General features: G+C 37.4%; 1 long non-coding RNA gene across 1 annotated transcript; it reads right to left on the reverse strand.

Moving 5' to 3' along the window:
• Positions 1-1,709: 1,709 nt before the first annotated feature.
• LOC109364006 lies at positions 1,710-5,549 on the reverse strand. The gene is made up of 3 exons (XR_002109961.1): positions 4,807-5,549; positions 1,883-2,052; positions 1,710-1,792 (listed from the first exon to the last, which is right to left on the reverse strand). It is a non-coding gene; the product is annotated as an uncharacterized LOC109364006 (long non-coding RNA).
• Positions 5,550-9,803: the final 4,254 nt, after the last annotated feature.

Here is a 9,803-nt window from a genome sequence, read left to right on the forward strand (position 1 = left end):
AGTTGCTCAACAAACAAGAAATGTTTTATTTTTCTGAAATGGTAAAAAATCAAGGATTTCAACTAGCAGAGTAGTTTCCCTTGATTATTTTCTATGCATCCTACTTTGTCCATTCAGAGTTCTGTTGTCTAGTTTGTTTACATCTCCCTCATTAGATTAAACTAATCCACATGTATCTAAGTATATTTATAGGAAATATCACTCCCTCACAGATACCCTTTGCAGATGACAGTAACTCTATATTTAGTCGAGCAACATATTTACTGAGCGCTGGTGCAAGTGTTCAGTTTCAGATTTGTAATCCAGTAAGGTTTTCCTGAGCAAACATTATAGACATCTTGCTATGGATGATAACGAAGATGTCAAATACTTGTTTAAAAATCGCATTTATTCTTTCATTCCAAGATCTAAATATAAAAAATTCTGCCAGTTTCACATCTCAGACTATGCATGTTTTGTGGAGTTAAAATCCCAGAAAGTACATATCCGTATTAAAACATTAAGCGAATAACAACATCCATTTATTTTTGCAAAACCTGGCAGAGATTTGGTTTGATTTGATTGCAGGCTAGCCATTGCCATGGCCATCATGCTACTAGAAGAGTGTGTCACTGGAGCTATCTCCCTGAGTATTTTGGGAGAGCCCTCTAATGAGAGAACAGTAGGGGTTTTGGAAAAGGTTTTTGTTTTTATTTTTTCCCTGTTACACCACATGACCGAAAGGCACAATAGGACATTGCTACAATAGGGGAGATGAAAGGAAAGAAAAGAGTATTTTGCCTAAATAATCACAAGCTAGGTGCAAAATGGGTTGACAGTGATAGGACAAGGGGGAATGATTTTAAACTAAGACGGGAGATTTAGATTAGATATTAGAAGGAAGTTTTTCACACAGAGGGTGGTGATGCGCTGGTTGCCCAAGGAGGCTGTGGATGCCCCATCCCTGGAGGCATTCAAGGCCAGGCTGGATGTGACTCTGGGCAGCCTGGTCTAGTGGTTGGTGGCCCTGCACATAGCAGGGGGGTCAAAACTAGATGGTCCTTTTCAACCCAGGCCATTCCATGATTCTATGAAAAAATCACTACAGACCAGGCCAGACCAGAGTGTCTAAGGAACTGTATAAAACATTGTGGTTATCACTGTCTGCGTGCGATTCTTCATTCCCTCTCCAGTTTGAAGGGGGGAAAAAAAAAGTTGTAGAGCTGTTATTATCAAATGTACTGCAACTTTTTTTTTTTAATGGCAAAATTTTGCACCTTTTTGCATAATGTAAGTAGGAAATACTGTCATATTTATTGGCTTTTTTAGGAAGTAATTTAACAGTTCTTGATGAACCTTTGAGAAAGTTCTGTGTTCTTGCAGTATCAGCTTTTGAGTAAATTCATTTATACTCAAGAAGCTGAATTCATTCAAAATCATCTACAGAAGACAATATAAGTAATATTCTCCTCATCTTATTTTGATGCCAATAAAGTTATTCTATTTCTGTATTCCTGAGTTAATTCCTGTCAGAGCTGGCATTCATAACTAGTCATTATGATATATAAAGATTAACTTCAAATAAAAAATAAATTTCATTAATGATCTGACCACCCACACACAGCTCTTCAAAAAAAACACTGACTTCAGAAAGAGATTTGAAGCAACACATTCAAAAGACAGGAGCTGAAAGAAAATCAAGGAGAAAAATAAAGCAAGTTTAATTTCAATTTACTTCAAAATTTAATTGCACTTCTGAAAGGACAAAACTCACTGGTTAACTTCCATTCATTTAATGAAGCTGTAATTTCCCCTGCAAAAGGACCAAAATTTTAAGAGTAAGAGCAGTATTTAACTGTGCTTAACCATGAGGACAAAAAGAAGATCATAATGCCACACGTACCTTGCAATGTCCACTCTTGGAAAGATGATCTCAAGTCCCTCTCTCATGCTCTCTTATCCTGCAGTATATGGCCAGTACACTGAAGACTGGAAGCATTAAGTAACGTTGGCTTTTAGAGAAATGTCTTGGCATGCTTCTTTGCAGTCAAAAATACTACTCTTCTTGAAGGTCTGCATTAAAGCAAATGGAGCTACTTACAGAAAAAGTATTATTATTCAGTGCCATAAAAGAACAACAGGTCAGAAAGCATATAATTCAGAGTTTGCATAAAGTATTTTAATGAAGAAGGCCAACAGGTAATCTGAAGATATTTTTCTGTTTCTACATACTATATCACAATGTTTAAATGGTTCACATCTGAACCTGTGTTTGGAAGGATTTTTTAAAAACGTTTTCTTAAACAACTATTAAAAAATGACAGAATGCCACTATCTTTGCAGCTGGAAGGAACCTCTTGAGATGAAGGGCTCAGATGTTTTCTTAAGCAAGGACAGATGTTATTCATATTCAAAATAAAACAGCTTGCAAACAAACAACAAAAACAAAAATATAGGTATAATATATACATATATACATGTTGTAAGTAGTAGCAGTTGAAAATGATATATAACATACCTTAGTAAATGAAAGCCATTTTAAGCAAAAACAAAGGCATAACAATTTAAATTCTTTTCTTCAGTAGCACAAAGCTGCCACACAGATTACACATTTTATTTTCATTCAGTGTACTCATAAAAAAACAAGAACAAAACCTTCCCCTTTATCAGTGGTTGCAGAACAACGACAACAACAAAAAAAACTACTCTAAAACATGCTATGATTGGGAATCCATTTATTCGCTAGCTATTTACAAAACTATGAATAGATTTTATGCTTGATAAGAATTCCTGAAAATAGCTAGTCCTTAATTTAAGTCTTCACTGAGTCTTGTAAAACAAAGACTTTGAAAGTTTTCTAAAAAAAATCTCCTTTAAAAACAGATCTGACTTTCCCTAGAGAAATAATGCAGGTTGCCCCTACAGCATCACCAATACTAGAAGCAATGTTTGTGCTCCCTCTACTGGCTCTGTGGCAGCATCAACCCCAAACTAATCCCAACTACACCATTAGCAACAGAGAAAATACAAACTTAAAACACCATATTGCTATGGATTCCTTAAAGGGAAAGAGAAAAAATTGAAAGTTGTTTCTTTCAAAAAGAAAATCAAAACATTACAGAAATAGATTTTATTTCAAAGCATTCTGGTTTATTTCCCAAGATCTAAAGCTGAAAAATAAAATAATGCCTTGCACAAAGGATGACAGCATTTTCTCAGTATTAGCAATCATAGAATCGTAGAATGACTTGGGTTGGAAGGGACCCCAAGGATCATCAAGTTCTAATCCACTGCCACAGGCAGATCCACTAAGTTCCACATTTAATAGTAGACCAAGCTGCCCAGGGCCCCATCCAACATGTCCTGAACACCTCCAGTGACAGGGCATCCACAGCCTCTCTGCGCAGTCTGTGCCAGCACCTCACCACTCTTTCTCTGTGAAGAACTTCTCCGTGACATCCAGTCTAAACCTTCCTTCCTTGAGCTTAAACCCATTCCCCCTTGTCCTTTTACTGTCTACCCGTGTAAAAAGTTGATTCCTCTCCTTTTTATAACCCCCTGTTAAATACTGGGAGGTTACAATGAGGTCTCCTCTCAGCCTTCTCTTCTCCAGTGAAGTAATTTTTAATAATCCATCACGTTATCAAAAATATGATCTCTGTGGTTAACAATCTGAAAACTGTAATATAATAGAGTTTATTGAATAAATTCTTGACAAAGAAGATTTAAATAACCTTTTTAATACTAAAAGTAGATTAATTCTTAATTGATTATTCATTAAATCCAACAACTCCTCCAAAGCAAAGAATTAAAGAATAAAAGAAAAAAAGAGTAAGACCCTCTATGGGGTGATTTACTCATGTATTTCTGTAGGAAGAACTCTCACAAGTAAGATTTCACTACTTTACTATACTGAATTCTGCATACAGAATTCTATCATGAAGAAAAAATAGGTACTCTGAGTTATCTTCAACTCCAATAGGGGTGTAGTTCAAAATTCTTTGGCAGTGTTTTGAATCTGCTGAATAACACAGCTCTTCCATTTGTGGTGTGTGAAGCCATCTTTGTTGGATCAGTCATGTGGTCTGTCTGAGCTGCTGGCAGTAGGATTTAAGTGAAACAAGCATTTATTTATAAATAAAAATAAATTACCAGTTTCAAAATAAATGGAAAATGTACATTTTGCCATTTATGATCATTATTTCATTTACTACAAGTTGAACCACGACCTCATAGAGTTAAGAGGCAGAAGACCATACCATACCTTAGGAATCTCTTAAGTTCAATGTGATGTATCCTGCACAAACACTTATTTCAGAGAATAATTCTCCTCCACTTTTGTTGAATTTAAAAGGAAGGTGGAATGAGCACAACAACTAGCAGGAAGGGTAAAATCAACCTCTTTCTTTCTTCCCCCCTGGTTTATGCATGATTAACATTTGACACTCAAAGGATACTATGCCTTCTATTTCTTTATCAAATTTGTGTACAAAAATACACTAGATAGTACCACCTCAAAATCTGGCACAGACAAAAGTCGACAGTCCATGTGCAGTGCAGTGTGGCACAAAAATGTACCACTTATGGCCAAAAATGAGTCAGAACATTAGCTGGTATGTAGGCACATAAAATAGGAATTTGGAAATGACATTTGGGATGGATGTAAGTAAGCCAGTGTCTCTTCTCCAGAAATACTACATACAGAGCACATGCAGAGACAACAAAAGTACAGTGCAGTCCTCAGCGCCACAGCTGCATCCTGCCCCAACCAGGCTCATCTAGTGTGTGTTCTTGAAAGGGAATTCGGGAACATGGGCAGCCACTTACCCCTATTTGCAGGCAGAAATCCAGGTGTGGCTCTGTCCTTTAATTGTTTGCTCATGCAGAGACCATAGAGACACAGCTGGTACTTGCTGACTACATCAAGATGCCTTCTGGAATATTAAGCTCTGCTTGTTGGTGTCATAGAGGCAGAGTTATGAACTATGTCTTTCCTTTCCTGCTCAACCTCATTTTGGGAAGCAGAGGATGTCTTAATTACAGCCTGGGCCCTTTTTCTGTCATTGTTTTCATAGCAGAAGTAGGGGCTAAGCTTCACTTTGATGCCATTAGCATAATGGAGAAATCCACAGCAAGCTGTCCCTATATTAGTACAATGAGGCTACTAATGAGGCTCCACAGCATGAGCATCTTGTAATACAAAACTGACCAATTTCATTTTTTAAAACACAATGCCATTTAGAAACACGCTATATAGACTTAGAATATAGTATGATTTGTAAGTGTGAGGTTTGTTAAATATCTACCACTGGTAATGTCTCTCTTTATATTTAAACAGTGATAACATACATTTTGCAGATTTGACTTTTGACTGCAATACTTGTTCTGACGTTGGCTTTCCAGAAAACCAGTTTAACAAGTGTTAATGTCAGTTCGAAAAAGCAGTGCTCAGCTCTGTGTCTTGTAATCTCGGGATAAATGCTACAACATGAGCTACAAATACATAAAAGACCTGCTTGTTCAGGTGTTTGGAAAATTAAAAATAATAACTCACAGAGAGATTTTCATTCCGTCCCTAATGACCCCAGCTTACACATTTGAATACAAGAGAAGGATGGGATCATAGACATGTTTAGAAATATCTACTAATACATTCTTCTGGGAATCCTATATATTGGGATCACGCAAAAAAGCCAGCTGCTGATTCTAAAACTACAGATGCATGAAAATGATTCTCTACTTGTAAATTAGGCAAAGGGACAGAACATAGTAAGTGCGTACATCTACAGATCTACAAACCTGTATCTACACATCTTGAAATAGCAAATAACAGCAAAAGTCCAAATTCACAGGAAGTGCAAACTAAAAATCTGAACAATAAAATATTTCTGTTCCATAAAGCCAACGTGATGCCATTCAATTTCATTGACCCTGCTATTTCAGTCAATGACGTGGGGCTGAGCTGTGGCACATTGCAAGGAAGTAAAACCCTCTATCTCCAGATCATCCACTCAGATATTTGTAAGGCCTGTAGTGCTTAAGTGCTTTTATTTGTTTGGATTTCTGAAAGATACTAAGGGTTTAATGTCTGGAACTGGTGAGTTCACCATGTCAAACCAGAATCACAGGTAACATTACATATTCTTCTACAGAGAAGTATGATTATATACAACAACAAATGCTACCTCACTTTCCTATTAAAAAGAAAATAAAGTGAAGCATGACCTGGGTAGATTGAAGAATTTAATAATGCTGTAGATCAGTCTGGCAGCTTAAAAAATAAACCCACATAGAAGAAAACAAACAAAAACACAAATTGATATTCTATTTATGACAAAGACACTGTCTGCCAAAAGTGAGACAGGCCTGGCAAAAAGATAGATGTTCTTAACTATTAACTAATCTTTGTTTTAAAAAACTGTGAAGAAAAAATGTAAGTTAAAATGAGATTAATGAACATTCAAGAAAATGTCAACTTTCAAAAAAAGGTCTTTAATTCTTAAAAATCCAGCCTTTACACATTGACAAAGATTGTGTATAATCGAAGTCCCCATAGCTTTGGAGAGCAGTTGGTTAGGAATTGGGGACAAAAAAGAAAAAAAAATCTCTGTCTTGGTTGGTAATATTCATCTCTAACATAAGTGGCTGAAATGGTGAAAAAGTGCATAATTTTACTTTTAGATGTAAAAAATGAAAGAGATAAGATTAATGCAAACCAGGCATATAAAAACTTATGAACTTGGGAGTTATAATACATGAAAACATCTGTACTACTCTAAAGAACTTAATAATGTCTTTATAAACTAAAAGTGCTAGTAGGAATCAGTAATTCTGATGCATGAATAAATAGGAGAATTAGATTTATATTTCTTTATCACCATGAGAATTTACTTATACTTTAAGATCATTGATGTTAAAATGCACTTTCTATATTAATACAAAGCATGTATTCATCTGTTATCATATTTTGCAATAGCTGTGATTTAGTTCCAATTAAGTGTTTGGTCTCTGCAGATCACATTCATGATACAGTGTACCACTATCATTTAGCAAAAGGAACTGATTTTCTAAATGTCAACAATTGTTGAAACCTAAGAAGAGTATTTTAAATTATTCATTTGCTACTTTCCAATCTTTTCAAAAATTCATTCTTTCCCTTGGTATCTTCTTTCTGAATTTCATTACATAGATAGGGATGACATTTATGATTTTCTTTGATTTTCTTTCTTTTTTTTTCTTTTTTTTTTTCCCTTCTTGGGCAGTTTATGAACTTTACACTGAAGAGGTACAGGAGAAATAGTAGCTTATTTGTCTCACAGAAACATGACAAGTTAATAATTACTTTGACCCTCTGCACAGATTCTCTATTGTGATGCATTAAATGAAATATGATTTTCAAGATGTTTTTAAATTAAAGTGCTGATTTCATGTGCAACTACAGTTTAAGCAAAGACTACCTCTTACTTTGTAAACTTCTAAGATTCTTATGATGTTGTGTCTTAAGTAGAAGCCATCTTACGTAAAGAACCCACCTTATATGTCAGAGGAAATTTTATTCTCAGATCTAATGAATACTTTCTCGCTTTGGTTTCTTCTAATTCCTGGCATGAAACTAAATGAAAATTGATTTAAAAGTGCTACAGAACATTGTGGCAACTTCTGAAGATGTTATTTCTAAACTTTGTAAGTCCTAAAGTTTAGTCCGCAAATGCTAAAAGAGGAAATGTCGGCAGCTATAAATGTATTTCTTATAGTTAATATTGCCACAGAGGGTTGATAGTGCATGCTTCTATCAGCATTGTAATGTTCATAAGTTACATGGAGATAAAGTGCCTAAAATGTATTTGTGAAATACGTTTGTGGATCACAAATTTCATTTATAACTGTGTGTGCTTCTGAATAGCTTGATAGCAGTATAGAAAATGAGGTGTCAGACACAGTAAAGTTGCTACCACCATTATATCCAAACATTTTATGAAGGGAAGAATTGGAGGCAATGTTTTCTCGCTGGCTTGTATATTTACGGATCAAAGGTAGTTACCAAGATAATAGTGAAGGAGACTGACACAGTGTTTTCTTGAATTGTTTCTACTAGACACTAGCTTTTGCAAAAGATTAAGGACCAGATTCTTATCACAATGCCTGATTTCTATATGCCTGTCCCTTCAAAGATAGTAATAACCCTTTTACATGTTCAAGGGGAATTAACTTGCATCTTGGTGATTGCATGCCAAAGCCTTTTTTATGTGTACAAAACAGCCTCCAAAGAATTTCACATGGTGGTGACTTTTTGTCTAGTGACTGGATCTGCCACTCACTCTCCACTATGCAGAGAAATCAAAGTACATCTTGAAATTGGAAATACCTCACAGATGTACCTGAAAAACTGATAGTTTTACGTGTTGGCTTATTTAGCTATGTTGGATACTTGACACTTTCTCTGCAGAGGTCAAGTTCTACTCAGCAGCACACACACACACACACAAAATAAGGACTGTAATATACTACGGTCCTTGTTCCATAACAGATTAAGAGAGGTAAAGATTTTTCAGGGAGAAGTAGTTAGTGAGGGTCTGTGGTGAGCTGCTACCAGCAGAGGGAACATAGGGATGAATCTTGAAGAAGTTCCCCAGACAGGACAACAGCCTGATATTCCTGCATCCTATATTTTATTATCTTCACCACTAAACTCCAAGACTACTACTATTATCCCGATTCCATTCCACGTAACATAGGTAGGACATCGGGATGCTGACATATTGACAGACCGGTCAAGATCGAATTTGCTGTCCACTCTAGCTTGATTACCCAAACTCTATAGCCGTGAGAAACAGGAAGGCAGCTCAACAGTCATGTATCTGCTCTGCCCTCAGTCAGACAGTCCACTTCCTTGGAATATCTGCCTTTGTTAATGACCACATAAAACAGCTAACAACCAGGGGTTAGATGCTGGTGTGTCATAAGTCTACTGAATCTAGGCAGATAAAATCACATCAGCCGTGTTGTTCACTACTCAGCAAATGTGAGGCACTGAAAACAAGCAGCAGCACTTACTGCTATTCCAGGTATCTCACAGGACAACTTAGTATCACTGCGGGCAGTCTCTACGGGACTCAGCCACCTCAGGGAGATGGAGCAGAGCCTCAACTCCCCTCGCTTGGTCTGAGCTGTGGCAGCATCCACTGTTCCAAGGCCAGCAGAGGCAATATGGGCGCTTCCTGGGATCTGACCCCTAAGATCAGCATCATCCCATGCTGGGAGGGTGACTGTATACTTTACACGGTGCCTGTGCTGCTGTTTTTACCCAGATGTATGCTCTGCTAGGTCTAAAAATAACTCACTCCCTGCTGCGGGGTTGCATTTAATAACAGTGTTTATGAATATGGGCTTTGATTAATTGATCGGGAAAATGTTGAAAACTGTATCATTATTTTTTTTTTTAAAGTGATTTTAAGCAACTTTCCAGACATTGACATTTATGATATTTGTATCACAGAGGAGGGGAAAGCACCCTCCCACGTTTCTGTTTCTCCGAGACACGTTTCGTTATAACAGCACCCCCTCCACTTCCAAGGAGGCTCTCTTTCCTGCCAAGAACCGCCTCCACCCGCTCCGGGCAGAGCCAACTACAACGGCCAGCCTCACCACCGCCATCACACCCCCAGCCGCCGCCATACAACCCGACCTGGCTCCGCCTCCCGGCAGGCCTCGGGCGCTGCCTGTTCTCGCGAGACTCCTTATGCTCGCGACAGCGGCGCACCGCCATCTTGCCTGCTCGCTCGCTCGTCCGTTCGTTCTGCCTCGCTCTGCGGCTGAGGGGCGAG

This window comes from Meleagris gallopavo, chromosome 1 (genome assembly GCF_000146605.3).
Source record: "Meleagris gallopavo isolate NT-WF06-2002-E0010 breed Aviagen turkey brand Nicholas breeding stock chromosome 1, Turkey_5.1, whole genome shotgun sequence".
Classification (NCBI taxonomy): Eukaryota; Metazoa; Chordata; class Aves; order Galliformes; family Phasianidae; genus Meleagris; species Meleagris gallopavo.